Source organism: Lepeophtheirus salmonis, chromosome 14 (assembly GCF_016086655.4).
Source record: "Lepeophtheirus salmonis chromosome 14, UVic_Lsal_1.4, whole genome shotgun sequence".
NCBI classification, from domain to species: Eukaryota; Metazoa; Arthropoda; class Copepoda; order Siphonostomatoida; family Caligidae; genus Lepeophtheirus; species Lepeophtheirus salmonis.
The window spans coordinates 24,150,179-24,176,064 of NC_052144.2; the positions used below are offsets into that span (position 1 = coordinate 24,150,179).

The following is a 25,886-nucleotide window of genomic DNA, read 5'->3' on the forward strand; positions in this document are numbered from 1 at the left end:
GAGAGTAAAGAAATTACAGACACAACACGGCTGGCTGTATCTATTCGAGCTGTAGATTAGGATTTCAATGTAGCTGAAGAATGGCTTGACTTGAATCTGTTGAAAGGCACTACAAGAGGTGCAGATATATTTGAAAGTGTTCAAGCATCACTACACAAAATGGGAATTGAGAACTTCAGGAAATGTGTATGACTATGTATAGATGATGCACCATCTATGATTGGCTGGCACAAGTACGTCAGTTCAAGCCTGATGTTATTGCAGTTCATTGCATCATACATCTGGAGAACCTGAGCGCTAAACTTATCAATATGGAACATGTCGACTCTGTTATAGTACAAACAATAAACTACATACGCTCACGAGGACTAAACCACAGAGAGTTTCAGGAGTTCTTGAGACACCTTGAGAGCCAGTCTGAGGATGTTATTTATTTCACAGAGGTTCGCTGGCTTAGCAGAGTATCAACATTGCAACGTTTCTGGTTATTATTAGATGAGATCATTTTGTCCTTGAAGTTGAAACAAAAAGAGGTTTAAGAACTGTATGATCCTCTCTGGCGAATGGACCTGGCGTTCTTAAATGATATCTCTCAAAAATTATATCAGATCAATGTCAAGCTTCAAGGAGAAAAAAAGTTGGTGCATGACTTGTCTAAGCACCTTCGAACATTTGAAAGAGATCTTCAGCTCTATGAACAAAGTCTGCGTGAACAAAAAGTTTACCTTTTTCCCACCCTTAAATCTGTCTTTAATGGCAACAATGAGATCCTGGATAGTTATGCTCAGAGAGTGGCAGTACTTAGGGAGGAGTTTTCCTCTCGTTTCACAGAGTTCAGAAATCTCAGAAGTGATCTCAAAGCTAATCAAAGGTAGATGGGCAAGTAATGCAAATTTTGTGGGATAAATCACGTCTTCTGGAGGTCAAAACACCGTACGTTTAGAAAGGAGGATTCCCGTGTTGGGAAAAAGGTGATTTTATGATAAGTTGTCCGTCATTTGCGCCTTTAAGTTTGTCTATCTCAAGACAAATCAATGATTGAGAAAGGAATAGAGCCTATGCTTTCCTTAGGTTAATTTAGCGAAGAATTGTTTTTGCCCACAAACGGAATGGAAGTGTTCAGGTTTCTGCCGACTTTTCTAGAACTATCTTTGTAGTAGTGAACAAGATGTTGCACACAGATGAATTATTTGCAGACCTTACGAAGGCCCAGTTCTTCTCCAAATAGAATTTCGTAAGATGTAACAAGCAGCATGAGTTTGAAGAAAAATCTAAATAGTTTTTGGTTATTAAGACACGGTTAGGACATTATGGATTTAATATCTTACGCTATGGTATTCCCTCGGATCCTGCAATTGGGCATGGCAGCTCAAGAGAGATTATTGAGAGGACTATTTTTTAATGTTGATGGAAATATAAAATAAATTTTCCACATTGATAAAGTAAGTGCATTAAATTATAACTTTAACGTATCTTATCTTAACTATTTTTAGTTGTAATTCAATGTTCTTTTTGTAAGTTTAACCATCAAAAATTACCACTTGAATGACTTGAAATGTGCAATATATAAACTATACCACAATGTACATACATAATTTATAATTATCGAAACTAATATTTGCAAATAAGTAAGAGAAAATCAATGAAACTAACAGGTTTAAAAAATTGGAATGTAGCATTAAACCTCCGTTCATAACTTTTTTCAACCAAATTCCAATAAAAAAATTAAATATGGATTTTTATCAGCTTGTGTCTGACACAAGCTGACAATTTCATACAAAGAACAAAAAAAAATATTTTCAGAAATTATGTGAATGATAAAAAAACTAATACATAGCTCCTTTTTTCCTTCAGTTTATTAACTGTATATCTTGTGTACATAATATGTATATTTGTTTAATTATAAAGTTGTGTCAAATTAAAGTATATAGTAAATATTCTATCTCATTTAAATAATAGGTGAAGTAAAAGTTTAGATAGTTTTTTCACTTTATTTCGACAAATAATTAAAATAGTTAGGATTATCCTATTTATATGGTTCCAAACAGTTTTTTGTCTCATTTTCAGTTCCTTGGTAATGGAATGACTAATCACATGTCGGCCCAAATTGAAGATTTTCAAGATTTTATCGACATTTTCTGTGTCCATATTACTAGAACAGAATCTTTAGAACCACCGCATTTGATATAGTATTGGGTCCATAAACAGCACAATTTTTTTGGTTGCCTATTCTACTTTTTCCCCTTAGTCATAGTAATACTGAATAATATATGGATTTTTCTTTTTTTTAATTCAGTTTTGGAGCACTATAACACAAAACTGAAAAAAAAAAAAAAAAAAAAAAAGATGCAAAAATATCAATCGTGAGATACAGCTCACAAAAAAACATCTAGCGAAAAGCGCTAATAACTTTTTACTTAGCCTAACAGTAATTTTTCAATGGTTAAGCTTTTTATGAAAAAATATGTTAGCAAAACTGAGAAATTTGTGAAATACGTACGTTTTAATTAGAAATTACTTTATTTATATGAGAAAATAATACAAAAACCCGAAAAAAGATATCTCCCAAATTCATTTAGGTGTTTTCTGACTCTGTTTATTATAATTTAGCACTAAAATAACAGTAGAAATCAGCTACCTTCGTGACTGTACATATCAAAAATAACCTTTCCTTTTTTTTCAGCCAAGCAGCTTAGTAAATTTCTCTACACAATTATTTCGAAAAAAATAAATGTACACTCTATTTTTCTTCTTACCAAATAATAGTAACACACAACACAACGACAGTGGTATAGTATCTCATTTTGTGAAGTCATTATATCAAAAATGATCCCGCCAAAGTTCTACATCTATGCTTACCAACAAAAGACTTAGAATTGAGTCAGTTTTGTTTAATGCAGTTACAAAAAAAGTACTAAATTGCTGCCAAACGTAAAATATGAATGTCTGAGTACATCTTTTTAAAAGTAAAAATCTGGGGACAGTTTGAAAAAGATTCCACCTTCTGCTGAAGTAGCATAAACTGTTTTAGGATCATTAAAAATGCCATGGATCAGAAGCTTTGTCTAGATGTAGTTTTGCACATGCTTAATAGAATAATTTTTATGGAGGGAAGGCTAGGGCTGGAACGAGAGATGTAGTTGTATCTTATCAGAATTTGCTAATTCTACCTATTCTACCGATTCATATCCATAATTATTTAAATACATAATATGACTTATTTGAGCTCATTTTTGGAGACAAAATTAAAGATACAATTCAATAAAATAGCTAGACTAGACAACGTCGTTCATAAAAATTTAAAAAAAAGAAAACATTATGGAAAAGTAAATAGAAAGATTAAACAAATTTGCAAGTTCGTACAAGAAATTTACTTGGAAGTAACAATTAAGAAATAACTCATTTTTAGTGCCCCATACTATTGAATTATACCATGAATCGGTCAAAAAGTCCGTAACGGTAAGAATTGGTTTGATAGATTTTCTCTGAAGCCGTTCAATAATGTTTTCACTAAATGTTTAATTTTTGTATGTTTGTTGAATAATGTTGTTTAAGACAGAACTGAAGTTGAGTGCATATTTTCTGAGTCAAGTTCGAGACATCAGTATCTTGGGTCCATTAAATATACACAAGTCTGGTCTCGAGCACTAGTTTATACATATTTTAATACCTAAGGCAAGCATATGAAACTTAGTTACGAACTTTAGACTGTTCAAGACCATTTGATCTCATGTGGGCGAACCAGTGATATAATAAAAAATAACCTATAGTTAATGTTGGAAGTATTTTTTTTATAACATTGAGGCAGTTGAGATTAGATCAAATGCCGAGGAGCTTTAATATCCAGCAAAAGAGAGGTATCAAACTCTCTTAGATTGCCAACCAGGAATAAATCGACTCCTGAGCACGGAGAGGAATTAACTTTTTAAAATTTAAATTTATTAACTACTAATTAGGATTCATAAAAATAAGTATTATTTTGCCCATCCATAATTAATACAAGTTAAACATTAAAAAAAAAGTTAAATTTTGTTATTTGTTTGTGAAATTATTATATAGATAATAAGAAATCGGAATTGTCCATAGAATTGATATCGGAATAGGAACGGCTGAAAATTTTATATCCGTACATTCAAAGTTTCAACATAATATAATATTTTAAGGAAAAGTCAAAATGGTATCAAAAATAATACCACCGTCGTTCTAGTCTTAAATCAACACAATAATAATATTTATGAATTTAAAATATGTACAATTGCTTTTAAATTTACAATAGTATTAGTCAAAACAAATACAAGATATAAATTAGACTAGTTTGATTTTCAACTTTTCTTTTCATCTTAAGGTCGCACATCTCACATTTTTTTTTTTTTTTTACACACATCACTCAGTCAAAAATCATAAAAGTCCGGTAGTAAGTAATGACTAATGAGATGAAGAAGTGAGGTTCTCAAGCGAGCTCTTTATAAACCCCTCACTCGCTCTTTTCCTTTTCTCCAACATATTACTCAGTATATTATATGACGTAGTATGGATCATTCTATGTTGACGTCATTATGTGGGAATCTTGTTCATTTATTTTATTCTATAATGAGTAATAACACAGAAGAGCCATCCCGATCCCACTGGTCTAGATAATTCCCTGGTACGTCAGTAAGCTTTATACACGATAATAATTCATCATTTTCCTGTAATCTCTGACTGAGCAGAGACGGTGTTATAGGATCTCTGTTATATAGTCTTCTAGGATCTCCATTACGTAGAGTACCTACTCTTCCAGCCTTGGTGGAGTAGGCAAGATTTTATTTTTAACCCCATGTATTATCCCTTGGACATTAGAGATAATATATTCAATTTTCAGGTTCCGTTTTTATTTCGAAGACAGGGTTTCACTTCTAAGCAAAAATAGAAGAAATGGAATGACGTCTACATGTTTTTTTCCACATAGGATGACAATATTATTTATTCATTCTTGATTTTTTTTAACTTTAGTAGAATATAATTCAAATTAGGTTTATTTATATCTCAGTTTATGGGAGGGAGGCACATGCATGTCTCCTAGTGTTGCAACAATTTACATCTAAAATAGAAGTCGTAGCACAATTAAATGATTTAGGGATTTCGGATTACGCCAAATAGGATATTTTATCCTATACGAAGGGAGAATTAACATACTGTTTCACATATTAAATAGAGAAAGAACATTAATTATAAATATTATTTTTTTTCCGAAGAATATCTGACTCAATATGCAGAATATATAAATAAATAATTAAAAATATAAGATAATTTTACAAAATCTAGTTAAAAATGCGATAGGTTATCTTTTATCTGGATGACAAGGACATTGACATTCAACATCTTGACTATTTGGTTTATCACCAATGAATTGACCCAATTTAATAATAGAATCTACTTTAGGGTCTTCGGGTTCATTCAATAATGATGAATGTACTATATCCATAGACAGTAATTTTGAAAATAAATTACAGCTTATACTTCTTTTAAACTTTAAAACATTTATAGCCCCAAGTTCTCGATGTTTTCTTTTCAAAAAGAGTACATTCTAGACTCAACCATTTGTTTTGTCTTATTTGTAAATAAAGAAGAGGTGCCTAATCGGTATCTTAACCATTTTTGATGGGAATCTGTTTGGTAGTTTTTCAATATTGTTATTGGGTTTAATATCTTGACCATTTCTTTCAGGTCCATTCTCTCCAATCATCTCTTGACGATAAGAGAAGACACTCCGTTGTTAACATCGTTTATTGCAGATCTTATTCTACTGTTAGAGAGTGCTTCCACTGCTATGAAGAAAGGTGTTGAAGGCTCGAGGTTACTGGTTTTGGGATGGTAGTATAAGAATAATCTCATGGTTCTACTTAATAGAATGAAATTGCCTAGCTCCGTATCTCCACGAGATAGGTATTGACCAACAGAAGTCCTCCTTCATTTAAAAACTCGTCCCGACTTCTCAACCTTGGATTAAAGTGAAGAGGTTCTTTAGAGCTCATGGTATGTAGAATGTCATTCATAATGGACTCTACGACCTACCCATCTTTCTTCAGTATTGACCACATTTTTTCATCACCCCAAATAGCTCCAATGGTCCCATAAATAATCTGTTGATCAGAAGTTCAGCACTTTCCATAAAGCCACAAAAACATAAACTCTTTACTTAATGAATGTAGATACAAAGAATACAATTTTAGATATTCAAAATAATATAGTTTTGATAAACATTTTTCTACCCTAAAAAAAGTGTTTAAAAGTTTTTTATCTAATATTGTATTACCGAGCAAAAAAAGAGAGGAAAATTTGATGACCTGTGTATAGCGCGTATCTTTTCTTTACATTTTCAGAAAGGAAAGATTAAATATTTCTTATGTTATTCTTATGTGTGCTCCATAAAAAAAGATTATTAATTTTTTTAAAGCTAAAATAATGTCTAACATAATTAATTTATGTAAAGTAAGGACTCATTCTGTATTTGAATCTTTATTGACAAAGTAAAGAACTTTTGTCTCATTTCAAACTTTTAAATAGATGTGACACGTAAAGCTGGCGTTATAGGATAATTAAGTTTGGTATAGGTTATGTCCTTACTAAATTCCAACTTTTCACAAATAGCCGTTATCAAAATTCAAAAAAGATGAAAAACATACCGGCCTAATATACATGTTTGGCCAGAAATACATTCACCCACTCGTATTATACTTTTTGTTTAAAAAAACAAAAACACTGCAGCATCGTATAACCATATATTATTCATATCATCTACTTAGGATATGCAAACCTATTGATAGCTTATACAACTTGATTATATTTCAATGTACACAAGTAGACAAAAAGATTTACTTTGGCTGAAATTAAATTACTTTTGCAATTGAATAGCTTGTCGGTAAATCCTTCATGATGCAAATGTAACAACATTAGCTTTTGCTTATGATATTTAATTATAAGGGGCATCTATATTATTTTTGATGGAATTTTTTTTAACTAAAAATTTGTTATGTTCTCATTGCTTATCAATGTATTTTAATATATTATTTTTATTGAAATTGGTTTATCAAATTTATTATAATTATATTTTATACTACACTATGTAATAATCTTTTTTATATCCAGGTTTTAAATATTATTTTACATTTATTTTTTTTTGCTTCTGCGGCCCACAAAGGAAATAGATTTTTAATGTATATTAGTGTACAAATTCATAATCATTTAAAAAAAAAAATAATAATAGAAAAAAAACATAAATGGTTCCAAGAACACAAAAATACTTTTTGAGTCAGGACTTAAGTACCAGACGTAAAATATTTTTTTAACACTCCGGCATAATTAAGAACAATAATCCAAAGAAAATAAAAGTATTAAAATTGATAATTTTTGATATATATTTTCACAATCTGACAAAAACAGATTTTTTTCGATCCATATAGCTATCATTGGCTGAAAAATCTATTTTAAAAGTCTTTTGAGACAGCTTACATATGTTTATACCTCGTTCATCATGACGCATTGCTGATTGGCTGTGTTTTTCAGGGTCTCAATACTTATATACAAGACTTACACTTCAATTTGTAGCCAGAAGGCAAAATACAGAAGTTTTTTATCCCAGCTGAAGGAGAGGGTTGTTTCATATAATTCAAAAGTCTGACACGTTGGAGTTGTATAAATTCATTTTTTAGTAAAAAGAGGAGTTTCTTCAATCTGACGAATGGGTGTCTACTTGTTTTTATATAGTTCTGGACATTGTCATCTTAGAAACCTTTTTAAATGTAGGACTACATGTTAAGAAACAAACATGAAATCGATGACAGAATGTGATTTTAATGGAAATCCATTGAAAATTAATGGTGGTACATAAAAAAACAATAACATGTTATCACTTGATTGAGATTATTCCAACTATACTATTCTTATTAGTACATAACAAGTATTCCTTTGATTTTGACTATTTTCTACCCCTTAAAGTGATATTAATATATCATTAAAATAAATAAAAAAGTTATCATTGAGGCAAAAAAGTTTCAACATATAAGTGGTGTATATATTTACCAATCGGCTCAATTTATGTCTTCAGCTTTTATTTTCACTGTTAAAGATTATTAATCAGATTGTAAAAACTATAAATGAAGTGTGAATTTATGTGAGCTCTTAAACTGATTTGATTATCACGTTTCAAAGATTATAAGTTATTTATTAAAATGATGATTTTGAATGTGACAATATTATTTGTCCTTTAGAAAAATTGCGAGATATTTCCATAATTCATTTTAAAAATAAAACATTTTAAATTTGCATATGGAAAGAAATCGTATTATTTGTGCCAATATGTCCTGATTGCATGTTCTTTCATGATACCACTACTGTAATGTCTGGTAATATGTCGATTAATTAAAAGTCGTCCTTTTTGTGCAAACAATTTTGGAGTGTGAAGCATTGCAAGGGATATCTGCATGATATAAAAACGTAGACTTCACTGATGGATATATCATGAGTGGGAATATTCATATAGGGTAAAGACTAGAAAATTATAATATTTTAAAATACTTTTTTTTCACTTCTCCATATTTTTATTTTGTGCCATTTTTATTGCAAACTTTTGATGCAAAAGTTGATAATTTATCTATTTTCTACACTTTTTATTCAGTATCTCCCCTCCATTCTGAATGATAGCTTTCATACGGGGACAAACAGAACCACAGCTGGCCATGACGAAGTCTTGTTCCACTTCTATATTATAATGGCCTTTAGGGGATTGACATTGGGGTGAGAAGTCTTGTTTGTCTTGCCCTCCAAGCCGCACCAAACAGCGAAGTTCATGGGGTACCATATTTTTTTAATTCTATATTTTCTTTGATCTGAGGTGGTGAGATTATTTGAATATTTACTTCTAGGGTATCCTTCTGTGATCTTCTCATCATATTGACTTGCCTTATGTCACTTCTAAATTTTTCTTAAGATTTTAATTCAGCTCCATTGATGTTATATTTCTATTCGCTCATTGTCGGTTTCTTTTGAATATTTAATTCAATCATGCAGGTTTTCACCAAGTATCTTCTGAATACTTAGAGCCATGTTATGATTATAGGAACTTACCTCAAACACTTAGAGTAGACTAGTTTCCTTACTCAACCTATTAATACAAATTTACATATCATTCATACATGATATCACATCAGTTTTCAAAACAGATGATGACGTTTCAAAAAAAAAAGTGAATTACTTTGTGTGACGAGTCATTATATCATTATCCGGGTGCAAATATTGTCCCGACACATCCTTAATTCGAATGCATGTATATTGTAGGATATTGTTTATGTTTCAAAAATATTAATTTCAATTTTTTCCTTTCTGTCATCGTATATAAACAATGGTTCTATAGAATTGGAGTAATGTTTATAATTAAAAAAATATATACAAATTATATTTTTTTGAGATGAAAAAAAAGAGTATATTAATTAAAAAAAGTTTGTCGGTATGTGCATTTGATTGTTTGAGAAGTAATCATATTTAACAACGAGTTTATGGTGTTATAGCTCCGCGGGTCATATTAATAAAGACAAGAAAAGAGGAAAAATAAATGACATAATTATTGTGTCTTCAGATAATTTTTAGTAATACACGAGTGTACCTTAAGTTCATTTGAAGAAATATTATTGGAGTACTTATATTGAAAGTTGTAAAACCTAAGCAATTGTTAGCGCGCAAGTTTTGTTGTTGTTGCCAACCTAAACAATTATGTTTTATTTTCTGTAGCTTTTAACATTATTTTTTTCATACTTGAAGAGTGAACATCTATGTATTGAGTAGCGAGGTCTGAGTGTGCTCAGAGACTAAAACTGAGGATTAGTTGAATAGTTGTGTTGTATTTAATAAAACAAATCTATATTTTTTAAGCAATTTTTTCTTGTTCGCTGACGTCTAATAACTCCAGCCAATGTTTGGTACTACCAATATTATCTAATATTTTAGTTTTAGGATATAATAAATTATATATTTTTTCATTATATACAAAATATTAAACCAATATGTCAACGAACAAACATATATTTTTATTGTTAAATGACAACCTGATTTTTTTTTCTGTGTTTTTTTTTTTAATTTAAGGAGGTTATAAAGAACCAATCCTTAGGGGGTCCAAATATTCCATTTAGAAAAAAGGAAATATATACTCCAGTGTTCACATCTGCTAGTATAAATGAATATATTAAGACATTTTTCAAGGCTAATAAGGTAACAGGTCCCCATGGAGGGGGAAGTGTATTTTTTAGATCTTTTGGAGAGGAAACAACTCCCTTCTTATTGAAAGTGGGCAGATTTATGGAAACATTTAGGGAATTGCCACAAAGTCAGTCTTTAAAGGTCGAATTGTATTAATACCAAAGAAATGTGTTTATGTATTGCTAGTGTGAATGTGCGTTGCTCTTTGACAGTTTATAAACTATTCAATTAGAGATATTTAAGTAGAAAACTATATCTATCAAATTGTAAAGTTTCAGTGATTATTTTAGTACCTTTTTTAGTGTTCTGACTGGGTGTTGGATTTAGAATTTGGCATTTTCTTCAACTCTGTACTCAGTTTCTTCTTCTGTGTCTTCCTTTTGTATAAAATAGTGTCAACATTATCCATCTAGGGCGTTTGCTCTTCTTCCTCAGCATCAGATAAATATCTGATTAAGGATTTTTTATATTCATATCAGTCCTTGACCTGATAATATATTGAAAAGGAAAATATATATGCGAATATAAGTCCTAATATGAGTATGCCTTCAGATGGAAATACAGTCAGAGATAATTATCTCCAAGCTCTGAAGAAGAACTTGGCATCTAAAGCCAATAAAACCAGGCATTTTATAGATTTGAAGTCTATGCGAGATAACCAGTCTCCTAATAACCTACTATTATAATCTTTAAGAGTAAGACATATGCACCTTGATCCATCGTGGTCTATATTAAAACTGTACACTTTATTATTCCTTTACACGATCATCTTGTATGAAATATATATACATAACATAGGTACACATATTAACAATACAATATCTACAAGTATGAACTACATCAATATATAACAATCCCTTTTTCTTGAACAATCATATACTATATACAAAACATGATCCGTTTCTTCGGGTTGTTTCGCAATCTCATTTTACTAACAATATTTTCACATCCTCCTTTACAGTCTTTCTTCCCCTCTTCTCCACGAAACAAATGTAAAAATACCTCCAATAAGTTCTCCAATTATCGAGACGAATTAGATAGTTCTATTATTTTGTTTAATGATTTTTCTAATACCGCTCCACTTTTTTGAAACGGAACTTTGAATCCGTACTGTCTTCCCAACCTCCAGAACTTGTAATCACTTAGTGTTTATTATTATATTTTTTGATCTCTCTCTCTAATTGCATTGCTTCCAATACATCGCAATTGTTTAATTGTTTCATCTTATTATAATCGAGAGTAGGAATATCTCAAATTCTTGTCATAAGCTATTTGATTTGGAGAATACCCACACTGACGAGGTGTATTACGATATTCTAGTAATCACGAAATTCATCGGAGTTGATTCTTTGAGTGTTGCACTTATCAAGTGAACTCTTCATATTTTTCACAGCTGCTTCTGCCATACCATTACTTTGAGGATAATACGGGCTCGAAGGTGACCAAATAATTCCCTTTAGTTGTAAAAATTCTTGAAATTTCTTACATGTATAAACACTACCCTAATGCGATCTTAAATTGTTGGGATATCCAAAATCCCTGAACCACCTAGAAAACGTTTCAATAATTTGATCAGTATTACGATCCTTTTTATACTCCTCAATAACTGTATAACCAGATAGAGCATTGACAAACACAAGGTAAGACTTCCCATTGAATGAAAATAAATTCGTCGACATTGATTCAAAAATCATTGAAGGAATTATATCTGTCAATAATTCATCTTTGCATTGACTTGCTCTTTGAGTTTGACATGAATCACATTTCTCAATTATCATTACGATTTCATTATAAATTTCAGGCCAGTTAACGGAGTCTCACGCATTTCTCTTTGTCTTAGTGATTCCCTGATGCGCTAAATGAAGTTTTAGCAGTACGTCTTTTTGGCATGCTTTTGGAATGATAATACGTGTTCCCGTCGGAACTAGTCCATCATTCACTGTCAAATGTTTCCACATAGTTTTGAATAACTTCACAAATGGGTTTGAAAATATATTCTTCCGACAAAGACCGCTTTCAACAAATCTTACTAAAACTTGATATTCTTTATTGAGCTTAGCTATTTTTCTAATTTCCTTTATAATATGCTCTATAAATCCATTATTCCCAATATTTGTTTCCATTACAGTGACTCTGGCTATGGCTAAACATATTAATTCTTTCGCTCCATCTTTGATATCTTCTTCTACTGGGTCTTCAACAGGTGCTCTACATAAAACATCAGCAACTAAATGATCTTTTCCTTTTTTTGCATGTAACATAAAATTGGTAATGTTGGAGATCTATCCTTATCTTTTGGACTTTCAGATTTTCTATCTGATTTAGAGTATATTTATTGAATATTGTTGGGAGTGAATGATGATCAGTGACGATTTCAAACTTGGTAATCCACTCAGGTAAATGTGACACTTTTTAATTGCCCAATTAATCGCAAGAGATTCCAACTCTACCATTGCGTACTGTGATTCTGCATCGTTAACAAATCTTGAACCACATTCAACTTATTTCCATATTTCTTCATGTTTTTGTAGTAAATCGAATCCAAGACCTTTCAATCTTGACGCAACCCTTTCGAGGCGTGTTTCCTTCTTCGGATCAAAAATGGCGAGGACAGGGGTATTCGTCAATATGGCATTACTTCTGTCATTGCTTTGGTATGTATATTGTCCCATACGAATTCATTCTTTAATTTCATCAAATGTCTTAATGGGGCTGCTGCTTGCTAAATTTTGATGAAAACCCTACAAGTTGATTTGCTAAACCAATAAATGACCTAAGCTCTGTTATATTTGTAGGTGTCGGGAATTCATGGATCGTCTTCAACTTCTTTCCATCCGATGCTTTCCATCTTTACCAATTCTATAGCCAACAAAATTGATCTTCTCACGTGCGAATTGAAATTTCTCCCTGCTCAGCGTTACACCATATACTCTACATCTTAATAATATTATACGCACACTTTCAACATGAGATTCTAAATTTTCATCATCCACAAGATTGTCATCAACAACTTTATCACCATTATGAATTTCTTCTAAAACCTTATTACATCTACAATTATATACATCTCCAGTAGAAATGAAACCCATTGGTGCTCGCTTAAAATAAAATCTACCATATTGTGTTGTAAATGTAGTTAGTTTCCAACTTCTCTCATCAAGAGGTATTTGCCAATATCCATTTACTTCATAAAATTTGGTGAAGTATCTTGATTTTGGGTTAATTTCCGAAATAGCCTCTTTAGGTGTCTTCATAGGGTAAACTAATCTCTTTACTTGAGAATATAGTTAAGTAAGATGTATTGTTAACTGCATTTTTCCATTAGGTTTTGGTACAACAACAATTGGATGACACCATTCTGTCACCTCATCGACGATCTTCTTTATTACGTCTTTCTTCGCCATGTCTTCTAGGGTTTTTTTAACTTGATCTCTGTAGCAAAATGGAATTTGTCTTGATCCATGAAGAGTATATGGCTTGGCATCATCTAAAAGCTCTATTTTCATCGGAGGGAATTTCATCGTCTTAAGTTCTTCATCACAGGTAAATACATCTGAAAATTCGGCTATCAAGTATTGTAAAAGATCCATTTTGACTTTTTTTGATATATTAAAATCTTGAGTTTTATTACGTTTAATACTTGCATTAACTAACGATTGACTAATCCATTCTTCCTTTTATAGTCTAAGAAAATCTGGGTGTATAGATCCCAATCCCATACACGCATGCTGCGATAAAAACATATCCTCCTGACCAATTTTGTTCAAAAAATAGACGATCTCTTTATGTTGGTGATTACCGAGTCCAAATATCAGTTTAACATTATTAATAACCTCCAATATTGAGCCGTTCACTCCGACTATCTTGGGGCTAGCAGATAGATCCCATAGTTTCTTTGATGGTTAATCTAAATCTTTGTAAACTCTTAAGCCTGCAATAGAAGCCATTGCACCACTGTCACATATATAAATTTTATTCCCAATATATTCACCACCATTTACATTCAGAATATCAATTGGAATTTTATTCAGTTCACATCCACGAACTGAATTGATGAGTAATCCTGAACATATGTTCTTAGACCGGAATACTTTTGCATAATGACCTTTCTTTCTACACTTTCAGCATTCCATTTCTTTAATAGGACATGGGTCTTCCCTCTTGATGTGATTCAAATCCACATTGTCTACATATTAATTCTCTCTTTCTCATCTGTGGTTTTTTCAAATCCACTTTTATCATTATCGGCCTTAGAAATTCTATTAATACCCTTTACTACTAAATCATTTAAACTTTTTTTATTACTCTTTGCAGTTTACTCTGTTCTACAAAAATTCAGAGCATCTTTCAAATTAATTTGTTTTGTGTTTTCTAAATGTTTTTGACGACCATCATCGTCCCTGACTCCACATGTGACTAGAGTGGCCAAATAATCTTCTGATTATATTTCATAAATTTCTGTCTCTTCGTCCAACACCTTTAATTCACAATAAAATTCTTCAAAATCCTCAAAATTAGCTTTTTTTTCTTCTGACTAATTTATATCTTGCTGCCGCAATTGGCTTTTTATCTCTTAGATATTTACCCTCATTTTCAATTACTTCCTCCAATGTTTTGGTAGTACTAGCTGGAATTTCAACCAAATGGCGTACTTTGATAAGGAATCCAGACGAGCAACACGTCCATAATATTGCAATCTGCTTTTCTCTGGTATTTTCCTCCAAATGAGTCAACTTCACATAATTATCCTAGGTCTCAATCCATTTCTGGAAGTCTACGTGTTTGAATCCCCTATACCTCGGCATTTAAAGATGTTACTTCAGACTGCCTTAGAACATAATACAAAGAAAATTTTCCAAACATATATTGATCCTCGTTAACGGCCGCGAAAATGGGAAAATGTAATAATGGAGTTCCTCACGTTTTTTAACAGAGGGTAGGAAATTTACGGCTCAGTTTCAAATTTCGACGGGCTGTATTTACTTTAACAATATTCCTATAAGGCAATGGAAATAATTTTGATTCAGTCATCCATGCATTTGCAAGATGCCCAGCATTATCTGATTTTTACCACAATACTCAACCCTTAAATGTTTAGTAATCATAATTTTATCATTTTCATATTTTATGTTGTACTTATATTTTGTAGTAGTAGACAGAAGTATATTTTTAATATAGTCTGTAAAAACCATAAGTTGTTCCTATTGAAGGATTGGGCTTTGATCTAGGGGGTTAATTTTAAACTATAACGTTTAATTATGATTAATTTTATAGTAATCACTCTCGATATTTTTTATTATTATTTTAATCTTGATATTGTTGCTTTCAATTTTAATAAAAGCCCAATTTAAAAAAAAGAAAAAAAAAAAAAAACACCACCTGTCGAGACCTTTAAAAACATAAAATCTATGTATATGTAATATATACAAATTGCTGACTTCAAATATTCGTGATTCTCTTCTTTCTTTTTTTTTAAATAAGTATAACTTCTTCAATTTTTAACTAACTTTATTGAAATAAATAAAATAAAAATTACATTTTCATTTTAGGAATCCAATTATTCAATGACTAAATGATTCAAACAGAAAAATAAATTATGAAACATCATAATCTTTTTTTTCATATAAATATTTTATTGCAAAACATGTTTTTAAAATAACACGCCAAAAAAAATTGTGCTTGAAAAGTGTTTAGAAATTGCAATTGTGCTAGAGGTAAACGTTTACCAAATGTGCTAAAATTTTGTGTTTTAATTACCTATTTTACCAAAATTAGGTTCTGTTGATTCTGACAAGGATTTCCAATTTCGGAGGCAACTGCATCATCCTAGTCTGCACGTATACCACAATGAATGCACAGTTCCTTTCCTGTTCATTGAATTCAATGGGACATAGATTCTCGTATGTTGATCCCATGGTGGGTTACTTGATATTAATGAACGGCTCATTTCTAGATCTTTCTCTTGGTATATTGGCAAGGCTGATATCTAAGGTCGTCTTTGAATTATGAGCGTTTCCGTCAGGAAAATATTTGAAATTCGCACCCTGTACATTAGGGCAGTTCGTTCTCAACTCTTTTTGAATTTAGATTTCGATCTGTGCGGAAAAGTTGTGAAATAGTATAAAAATTATTATAATCTTTACGTGGGACGAAAAAAAACTCAAAATTTACAACCCTACATTTTATATATTTTTATGACAAATTATATTAAGATAGAGAGCAGCAAAATGTTGTCTATGAGTAATAATGAAAATCCAGTTTTGAATGGGCATGTTAAAAAAGAAACCAAAAATCGACATGGTAATTCTGACAATTTGAAGAATGTTTTGGAGAGGAGAAAGAATAATGCTCATGACGTTATATTAAATCAGCTACAATCTGCTGTGACAAGGGAAGAAGGAGAAAAATATATAAACAAGACATTCTCAGCAGAATGGATTTTTTTTGCAACAAGTCATGGAAAAGGACCATATGGGGGTTTAGGAGGTACAATTACGGTTAGTGAGTAAAGCAAGTCTAAATCTAGGAACCAATTTTAACTCCTATGGAATTTTATAAATTTTGTGAAGAAAATATTCAGAATATAAATTTTGCATTTTCCAAATGTAATGAAGATAATCAAGAATGGGTACTCTTAAGGGATAGGCAAAAAAAGGGCCACCACCATACCTGGAACTCATTAGGTTTCACCTATTTATCCCTGTGTCGAAATTTTCCTTACAGGTGAAACATTTTACTGCTTCTGAGGTATCGATAGTTAAAAGAGTTATAACTACACCAAAAAAAAGTTAAGTATTGATTTAGAAATTAGTTATTATGTACAAAATACAGCGGCTGTAAGGAGAGAAAAAAAATAATATTGTGTGCCATTATAAATTATTTGTGAATTCTTGATAACAGAAATAAAGTTAGAAATGTATCTTCTGATCGTTTCATTAGTCAGTATTTTATTGAAATTGTAAATTTGGTTGGGTAGATAGGAGTTAATAAGTTTTATTTTTGGAACCCTAAATAAAATTTGTGGTAGTTTAGGTTTATAATATCCTATATATTTACAACACTTAAGGCCGTTGTAGTATACTAAATCTATATAACTTGGATTTAACAGAATGAGTGTAAATTTCTCTCGCCACAATTCTAAATTAATATATTTTATAATATTGTACCCAAGTTGTGTACATCGCTTATAGCGTTGACCCAAATTTGAAAACAGCTCCAAACTTTTTTGAAGTTAATTAATATATGTTGACGGTCATTTTATGAAAATTTGAGAAAAATTAAATTGAAATTTTTAAGGTCAAACATTTGATCTCGTGACCTTGAGGTCAAAGTATAAAATATAGAATAATTAATGTGTAAATATCTATTCATTCACGTTTAAACGAGATCGATATTAATAAAAACACAAGAGATATAGTTGTTTAAAAACATGCTTGCTGGCCTCGAGGCTGGAACTTTAGCAGCCTCTAACTCCTGATATGGAGGTCAAAGAAGACTAAAATTTTAGATTTTGAGTATCTACTCAATATTAAACTATATGCAAAATTTCAAAATACTAAAGATGGTGCCGTAAAAAATATCGATTTTTGATAGATTTGGCGTGGAATGGCCCTATAATTGAATCGATTTAGGAAAGGAGGATTACTACTCAGGAATTAAATTATAATGACAACTGCTAAGGAAAAGAAAATTCATTATTAAAACTATCAATTCGAGAAAAAAAGGGTAAGCTAATAAATACACCAGACTTTTATCACTGTCTATGAGTTAGTATGTTTTAACAGCACTTCTACAACTTTATATCAGCGTTATTTTGCCAGGAACTGATTGTAATTATGAGTAATTTTTTTATTACTTGCATATTTGTTATTCAACTGTATGCATATGGTTACTATTTTTTTTTTTTTTTTTTTTGCTTAAGTATGTTAATTGTACACTCACTTTAATGGGCTATAACCAAAAAAAAGAGCAAAAAAACTAAAAAATGCGTTCTCAAAAAGCCTTGGAAAAAAATTACAATTTTCCGTTATTTTAAATATCAATTAGGGTAAATTACTTAAGTTGTGTTAAGTTAATATAAATTTAATATTTATATTAACTAGTATGTGATAAAAATGCGATATTATCATTAAAAATGTATGCTATTAGATTATTTGAATTAATTTTTTTTTGTATATTAATTTTTTTTTTAATATTTCCAATAAACACTTTTATTTCATATTATTATGTATTGATCATTACTACTGTACCAATTTGTGTAATAAATGGAACAAGTTTTCTGAAAAAAATGCAAACATTAAAATTACTATACTGGTATTATTTAATGTGTTATAAAATTTATACCAAAAGATGCATATTTTTATCGATTTGTTGTAATAACAGATCTCGACATCCCTTTTACAAGCTGAGTAATATATCAAAAAGTGCGCTAAGTAGCTCCACTCTCCCGTATTGCAAAAATCCGTTCATAAATTCAATCGAATCTGCATACACTAGAATAATTTAAACGTGTATTTAATGAAAACAAATACTTTCTTTTGTATGTATCCTTAGTGAAAAACATAATCTTTCTTACTTATATATCATTCTATGATATTACCAAAAGAGTTTTTATGAAATAATATGCACAATGTGTTGATTTATGCACAACATATATTTTTGGCATTATTTGCTTATTACTTCAACAAATACTAAACTTGATTTGTAACATAAATTATCATTATTGATCTAAATTAGTTACAGCAATAGTTTTCTAACAGTTGTACGCAAACTTCTTCTACAAAGCATATCTTCTAAAAAAATTGGTAGGAAGTATTAGTCAGACATATTTATTTGGAAAAATTCGATTTATTTATTCAATGTAGTTACTTTTCAGGTTAATACAAAGATTTTGGTGGTCTTGCTACTTTTTAATATCATTTTTATAGTACCATTTCTCTCTAGTCGCAAAATAGCTATCATATTTATCCATTATCTCTTTATGACCTTTGATTTTTTTTTTAGCGAGCATTCTTTTAAGATTTTGAAACAAGAAGCAATCACTGGGGCCAGATTTAGAAAATACGAGAGGTAAGAAAGTAATTTGTAGCTTAATATATCTTATTTTGCTATCGTTTTCTGTGATTTTTAACCAATACATTGTTTCGATGAAAAAACAAATTTTTCGAATTAAAAAGGGGGCCATTTTTTCGTGATTTCATCATTCAAACACTCTAACAATCCCATGGGATAATTGGTATTGATGGTTTGGCAACTTCTGCGGTAATCAATGAATGTTATATAATATGCTCCCAGAATACTGTTCCCATAACCATCCCAGCCGATTGTTGCTTCCTTCCACTCTATGGGTAAGGATTCGTCGAGTGCGAATTACTCGGGTGACTGTTGATTGAGCTTAGGAGTGAAAGTACCAAACCTGATCTCTCTAGCTTACGTACAAGTGAAGAATATGATACTTGAGTGTAATCTACGAATTTCCATTCGCGAACGTCTAGCAGTTGAGCGCCTCCAAGACCACCATTTACGTCTTCAGCAAGTCCTAAACGTTGGAGAGGAAGAAAGGCTCTGTGAAAAATACCAAACTATACGCAGAGGAGCTAAAAAACAGCCCAGACCAATCTCCTCAAGTCCACGAGGGCCCATGCAAGCGGTCTCGAGGTATCACATTAGACTGTTTAGAGAGATTAACAAAAGTGGGTGGAAAGAGCCTTGCGTGGGTGAAGAGACCCCTTTTAACACCAGCAATGAAAGGAACGTATCTCCTCCGTTGCATGACTCTTTTGAGTTCTTTTGAACTCTTCCCCCCCCCTACAGTCCTGATACCAACCACCTCCACTGCACCTTTTGAGTACATGTTTAGAGGAAGGCCTGCAGTACCCGACATCTAACCTTTGAGGCCCTCAAAGGCACTGTCTGCCACCACTTGGACGTCAAATCAGAAGAATACATCTGCAGTAAGTTCCAGGCCTTTCACTCCCGCCTGGAAGCTATTATTGACGCTAAGGGTGGCTTCATTAGTGGTTAAGAGAGCTGAGACACACATCTATTTATACTTTTTATTTTGTTGAAATTCTATTGTTAATTAATAAAATATGTTTTAATGAAGATTAAAAATAAAAGTATTCAGATTTTAGTGGACCAATCGGTATTAAGTAAATGTATTAATTTACCGAACTACAATCTTTAAGCAAAATAACAGTAACAATAATCTCTATGTTTTGAATTACACAAATATATATTTTTAACTTATTAAAATGCTTGTGTATATTTAAATTGTAAACAGTAAATATTTAAAGTATTACTATCCGTATGTTGTGATCTAACGTGACATTTTGGTTAGGAATAAATATCTTTAGATATTTACATTTCTCAATAATTCTAACACAAGTTTAACAAAATATGAACAGAAAGATACAGAAATGATTAAAGAAGATAGACAAGAAATAATATTTCTTCTTTTATGTCCGATCATAGAAATTGAGATATATAGAGATGAAAATTTGCAGTACTTGATGCCATCTTTAGTCTGCAGCAATGTACAATAGCTTAGGAAAGTGATATTAATGATATTTAAACATCACCTAAATATACAAAGTTGATGAGATTCTATTTTAATTACACAATCAAGGTTGAATATCATTTCCTTAGTAAGGATTGACACATATTAAACCAATGAAATTCTTAACTAGTGTACACACAAAAAATTGACATCATGACTTGAAAAAACCCTAATGGTAAGTTGAAGTTTATGATGCATCTTGTTGCCTCTGAGTATTTCTTTCTATATGTGTCCAACCAAAATATTACTGCAGATCTCAACTCATAAGATTTAAATTTGTCAATCAAATTATATTTAAGAAAGCTATACTTGAGTTTCAAGTTATGTATATCTCTCATAATATGTCAAAATATCGACAATAATAAAAATGAGAAGAATTAAATTTTATTCAAGTATCCCTAAGGAACACATCTGTATTGTTTAATATAGATATAATATTCATTTTTTTAGTCTAAATTTACAAATATAATAACCTTAACCAAAACAATATAGTATCCTATAAAAAAGCTAACAATGATGAACTTTTTCAATATGTTATCTGACTACATTATATATACGAGGTCTGATCAAAAGGATACCGTTATTGTCTAATTTTGAATTCAATTTTCAAAAAAAAAAAAATCTATTGTGAGCGTATACATGTCCACAACAAGTGCCTCGTTGATTATTTTTTAAATCTTAAAAGACCATTGTTTAATTTCTAATAATTGTGGATATAAGTAGAAATAACTTGTTGAACGAAAGTCGTACCACTGGAGTAGCAGGGTACTTGTCTATATGGCATTGGTCTCTCAATAATTTAAGAAAAAACCGTCCTACATAGTGTCTAGATTCCTTGTATGCATTACCAACGAATCCTCAGTATGACTTATTATCTTTTAGGTATGAGTGATTACTTTATACGTATATATTCTCTCTTTAAGAATAATGATAACAACTTGGAAATAAAACACTGTTCAGATTGCAACTAACAAAAGTATAGCACTCTTCTAATCTCATATTTTTTAGAACTATAATCATTGGCTCGTCTTTCATAACTATAGAATATATAAAATTTAACTTTAAAAAGTCTCACAAAATAAGTACAAAGAGTATAATCTTTTTTTAAAGTTTGAAAAAATTAATTGAAGGTATTTAAATATATTTCTTATTAAATTTGTTTTTTTTATCTATTTATTTGTTAATTGAAAATAATTGGTTAGATTTGAGTATATATTATTATTGTAACTGCTGTTAAAAGTTATACAAGCCCACTTTCAAATTTCTTTAATAGGCAAAGTATGAAACGACGTATATCAAAATCCTAAATCAAGGTTCACATTGAGAAAGCCTTCAGTGGTCATATATAAATCTTTCAAAATACATTCAACTCATTTTAATTTATTATTTATGTTTTATTTTTATCTCCTACCAAGATATATATTTATATTACATATATAGACTGTCATCATAAAAATAAACTATGATGATTTTCTCATTATTGAATGTGGATTACATTTCTATTCTTCAACCAATTATCGTCAATTTCTATGAACTCATTATTTTTATTTATTCTTGGAAGGCGCTTGAACTTGAAGAAGACAAAATAGATTGTCAGAATATAAAAATGATAAATTTATAAATGCTATTTAAAAAGCCATATTGGGCTGAATACCTTACATAAAATAAAGATTATTAACCAAAACATAAAGTCTTAAATATCTCAACCCACCTCTAAAGAAGGGATCTTTGTAATAAAAAAAAGTAAGTTTATCAATTAGAAGAACAAAAGCGGTCGTTGTGAGTGCAGTTTTTTTCTTTTTTATTCACTATTTAATAAGTCGTCATAGTGTTAACTTCTTCCTTTAAAGTTAGCGAGCGATCTCTCCTATCTTTGGTGTACATTGTTTAAAGAATACATCATAAAATAGATATACCTTAATTTAAATATAACTATAATACTTTCCCCGAACTAAATGTTATTTGACTTGCGGAGATTTCTCCTGTTTATAGACAGAAGGAGGGGGGATTACTTTATGAAAATGAGCAAATTCAATTTTATAAGACTGTTCTAGTGACCACATATCTGTTGAATTGTGATAAAAGATATCGGGAAAATAATTGTTCTTACTGAAAAGTACTTTAATCAACTAAGACAAAAGAACCCCATTATATACCAATACATAAACACCATACAGAAAGCAACACGAGATTTAATATAAACAGGGACAGATAAATATAAGAACAACTGCAAATATCAAAGTCTAAACATATATAAAAAGATCAGTATTGACATAATAATAATAATACTAACACCTCCACTTCAATGAAGATCACTTAGAATAATAATTCCTACAAGCTTTAACAAGTTGAACTTGAGACAGTCCTTTTGTCAGCAACTATAGCTTCACTCCTTCAGTAGACAAGTGTAATCTTGTTTACCTTCATTAGTTTTCTGGAAAAATGATGTCTTATATCAAAATGCTTGGCTCTACTATGATATGGAGGGTTCTTAGTCAAACTTATGGTTGATTTATTGTCTATAAAAATCACTGTAGCGCTATCAAAAGGTCTTTCAATATTGCACAATAAATTTCAAATCCAAATGCATGCTTGTGATGCAGCAGAAAGAGCCATATATTCGGCTTCTTCAGTCAATAGCGCAACCGACTTTTGTTTTTGACTCTTCCAAGATATAGATCCTTCATTGTATAGGAAAATATAACCACTTTTTGAATTCATATCGTCATGATCCCCAGCCCAATCAGAATCTGACAATCCTACGAGCTCTCCTTTATGACTTTTGATATTTAAAAAAAAAACAAGATTCTATGTGTTATTCAAGCAACGAAGTATTCATTTCAATGTAATCCAGTGTTCGGATCCAGGAGCATCACAATATTGGGAAAGAGCTCTAACTGCAAATGCTAAATCTGTTTTTGTTCGAGTAGATAAGTAGATGAGACTACGAACAATTGATGTATATTCAACAGGTTTTACTATTTCTTCATCCACAACTTTTTCAACTTTGATTCTAAAGCTGCAGGGGTTTCCACGATTTTGTTATTTATCCTCAAATTCAGTTCTTTCAAGTATGCTCGGACTAAAATCCATATATATCTAAGATATTTTTCATATCTTATATCATATACTTATTTCAAGAAAATACCGCACATGTTCTCCATCAGTAGTCATAAACATGGAGTTAATCTTTTTCTTTATATTCATTAATTTGTCTTCAGAACCAAAAGATAAAATATCATCTACATACACAGCAACAAATAATTTCCCTTTGATTGTAAACAGACATTCTTTTGTCTACTCAAAACCGATTTGTTTAGATGTTGACCAAGAGTAAAATTCCAACATCTAGGGGCTTGTTTTAATCCATATAAACTCTTCTTTAATTTACAGACCAACTGTTCATTTTGAGGTTCACTGATTACCTCAGCTTGTTCAACATTCATGTATTATGATATTTCCCTATTCAGAAAAGCTGATGTACTAGAAGCCCTTCTTCAGCTGCTATTACTATGAGCAATCATATAGTTTCAAGCCTAAAAAGGAATGAAAGTTTCATCCTATTCTTCTCCATATCTTTGAGAATAATCTCTTGCTATTAACCGTGACTTGAATCTTACAAGCCTATTTTCTTCATCTTTCCTCCATTTAAATACCAATTTTGTTTGTATAATACTTCTATTATCTGGACGTTCTACCAAATCCCAATCAGCATTGGGCCCAACTTTGAGAGGGCCTAGAATGGCCTAGGTGAGTCAAAAACCCCGAATATTTCACACACTTTCATATTTCATATAGAAAAGCCAGCTCATCAAAAATCATCGAAATCGGTTATGATCATGCCGTAAATTGCAAAAAAAAAGTGTACACTTGACGTCGAATGACCCATATGTTATCTTTCGATATAATCATTCGATTAGTTTTAGAATAATAATTACTTTAATAATTCTGTTTAAATTAGTTGAAAGGCAGGCTGGGCTTGAAACATCTAGAATATCTCAAGGATTTCTTGTTTTTAAATAATAAAAAAAAAGTTCTTTCATTTTAAGTACTAATTTATAATAGCAAACATTTGTGGATGTTAATAATCGTAGGAAAGATTATATTAAATTACATGTCACTAACCGATAAATTTAGAGAAAATCGACTCTCTCAAATGACAATGCAAGCTAAAAGTATTTGGTCGCCCCTATATTTTGAGTAAAATGATCAAATATAAAAATAAAGGTAAATAATCATGTTCCAAGTGAAAATCCTCACACTTAATTATGTTCAAATTCTTATGAATTCATTCCATGATATAATAGTTAAACTGTTTGCATTCGCTATTGTATCATGGTGGTCTACAGGAACACAATATATGTATGTTTGGAGAAAAAGTTTTCGAACATGACTTTAATTACGTTTTGAGATGTTTTGGTTAATTTTATCAAAAAATTGCGTTTATAAAAAAGAACATCTCATTATTTACCTTAAGAACACCTTATTTATCAACTCTGCTGAATAAATATTTACGAATATGGAGCAAAAAAGGGAAGAAGTGGCTTGTCTAGTCCGCTCCGGATTTAGCAATGATGATATTGTAAAGATCCTTAATGTCTGCAGAACCACCGTCTGGAGGGTCAGTGTAAATTTCAAAAATGGTGAAGATATCAAAGTTCGTATTAGAAGCTAAAGGCCGATCAAATTAAAGCCTGTAACATCAAAAAAAGTTTTTTTTTGAAAATCAAAGATGACGATGACAGACTTGTCAAAGAAGCGGTCGGTGACCCTATCCCAGGTTCCTAATACCATAAAAAGCTGATGAAAAGCCTCTGTGACATATTGAACGACCCTTACTCACTCAAAAACAACAAAAATTACGATTTGATTGCTGCAAAAAGTTTTACATTCACCTGCGGTATCACGGAAACCGAATTTTGTTCTTCTAGTACGAGAAGGCATTTATAGTGGATCCCGGGTACAATAGGCAAAATGATAGGGTAATATGTCATGGAGAAGTCAACTGCAACCTCTGTGAAATGTCCGCCACCAAACATCCGGCCTCAGTAATGATGCTCGGCATTGTTTTATGTGAAGGTAATAAAATTAAGCCAAT

At 30.8% G+C, this 25,886-nt stretch overlaps 3 long non-coding RNA genes across 3 annotated transcripts; all 3 read left to right on the forward strand.

Moving 5' to 3' along the window:
- Positions 1-4,533: 4,533 nt before the first annotated feature.
- Positions 4,534-7,199, forward strand: LOC139907263 (uncharacterized). Its single transcript, XR_011783727.1, has 2 exons — positions 4,534-4,645; positions 5,707-7,199. It is a non-coding gene; the product is annotated as an uncharacterized lncRNA (long non-coding RNA).
- Positions 7,200-10,963: 3,764 nt separating this feature from the next.
- LOC121129846 (uncharacterized) lies at positions 10,964-14,009 on the forward strand. The gene is made up of 5 exons (XR_005868536.2): positions 10,964-12,626; positions 12,762-12,884; positions 13,026-13,487; positions 13,556-13,773; positions 13,914-14,009. It is a non-coding gene; the product is annotated as an uncharacterized lncRNA (long non-coding RNA).
- Positions 14,010-14,021: 12 nt separating this feature from the next.
- LOC139907208 (uncharacterized) lies at positions 14,022-14,744 on the forward strand. Its single transcript, XR_011783662.1, has 2 exons — positions 14,022-14,287; positions 14,356-14,744. It is a non-coding gene; the product is annotated as an uncharacterized lncRNA (long non-coding RNA).
- Positions 14,745-25,886: the final 11,142 nt, after the last annotated feature.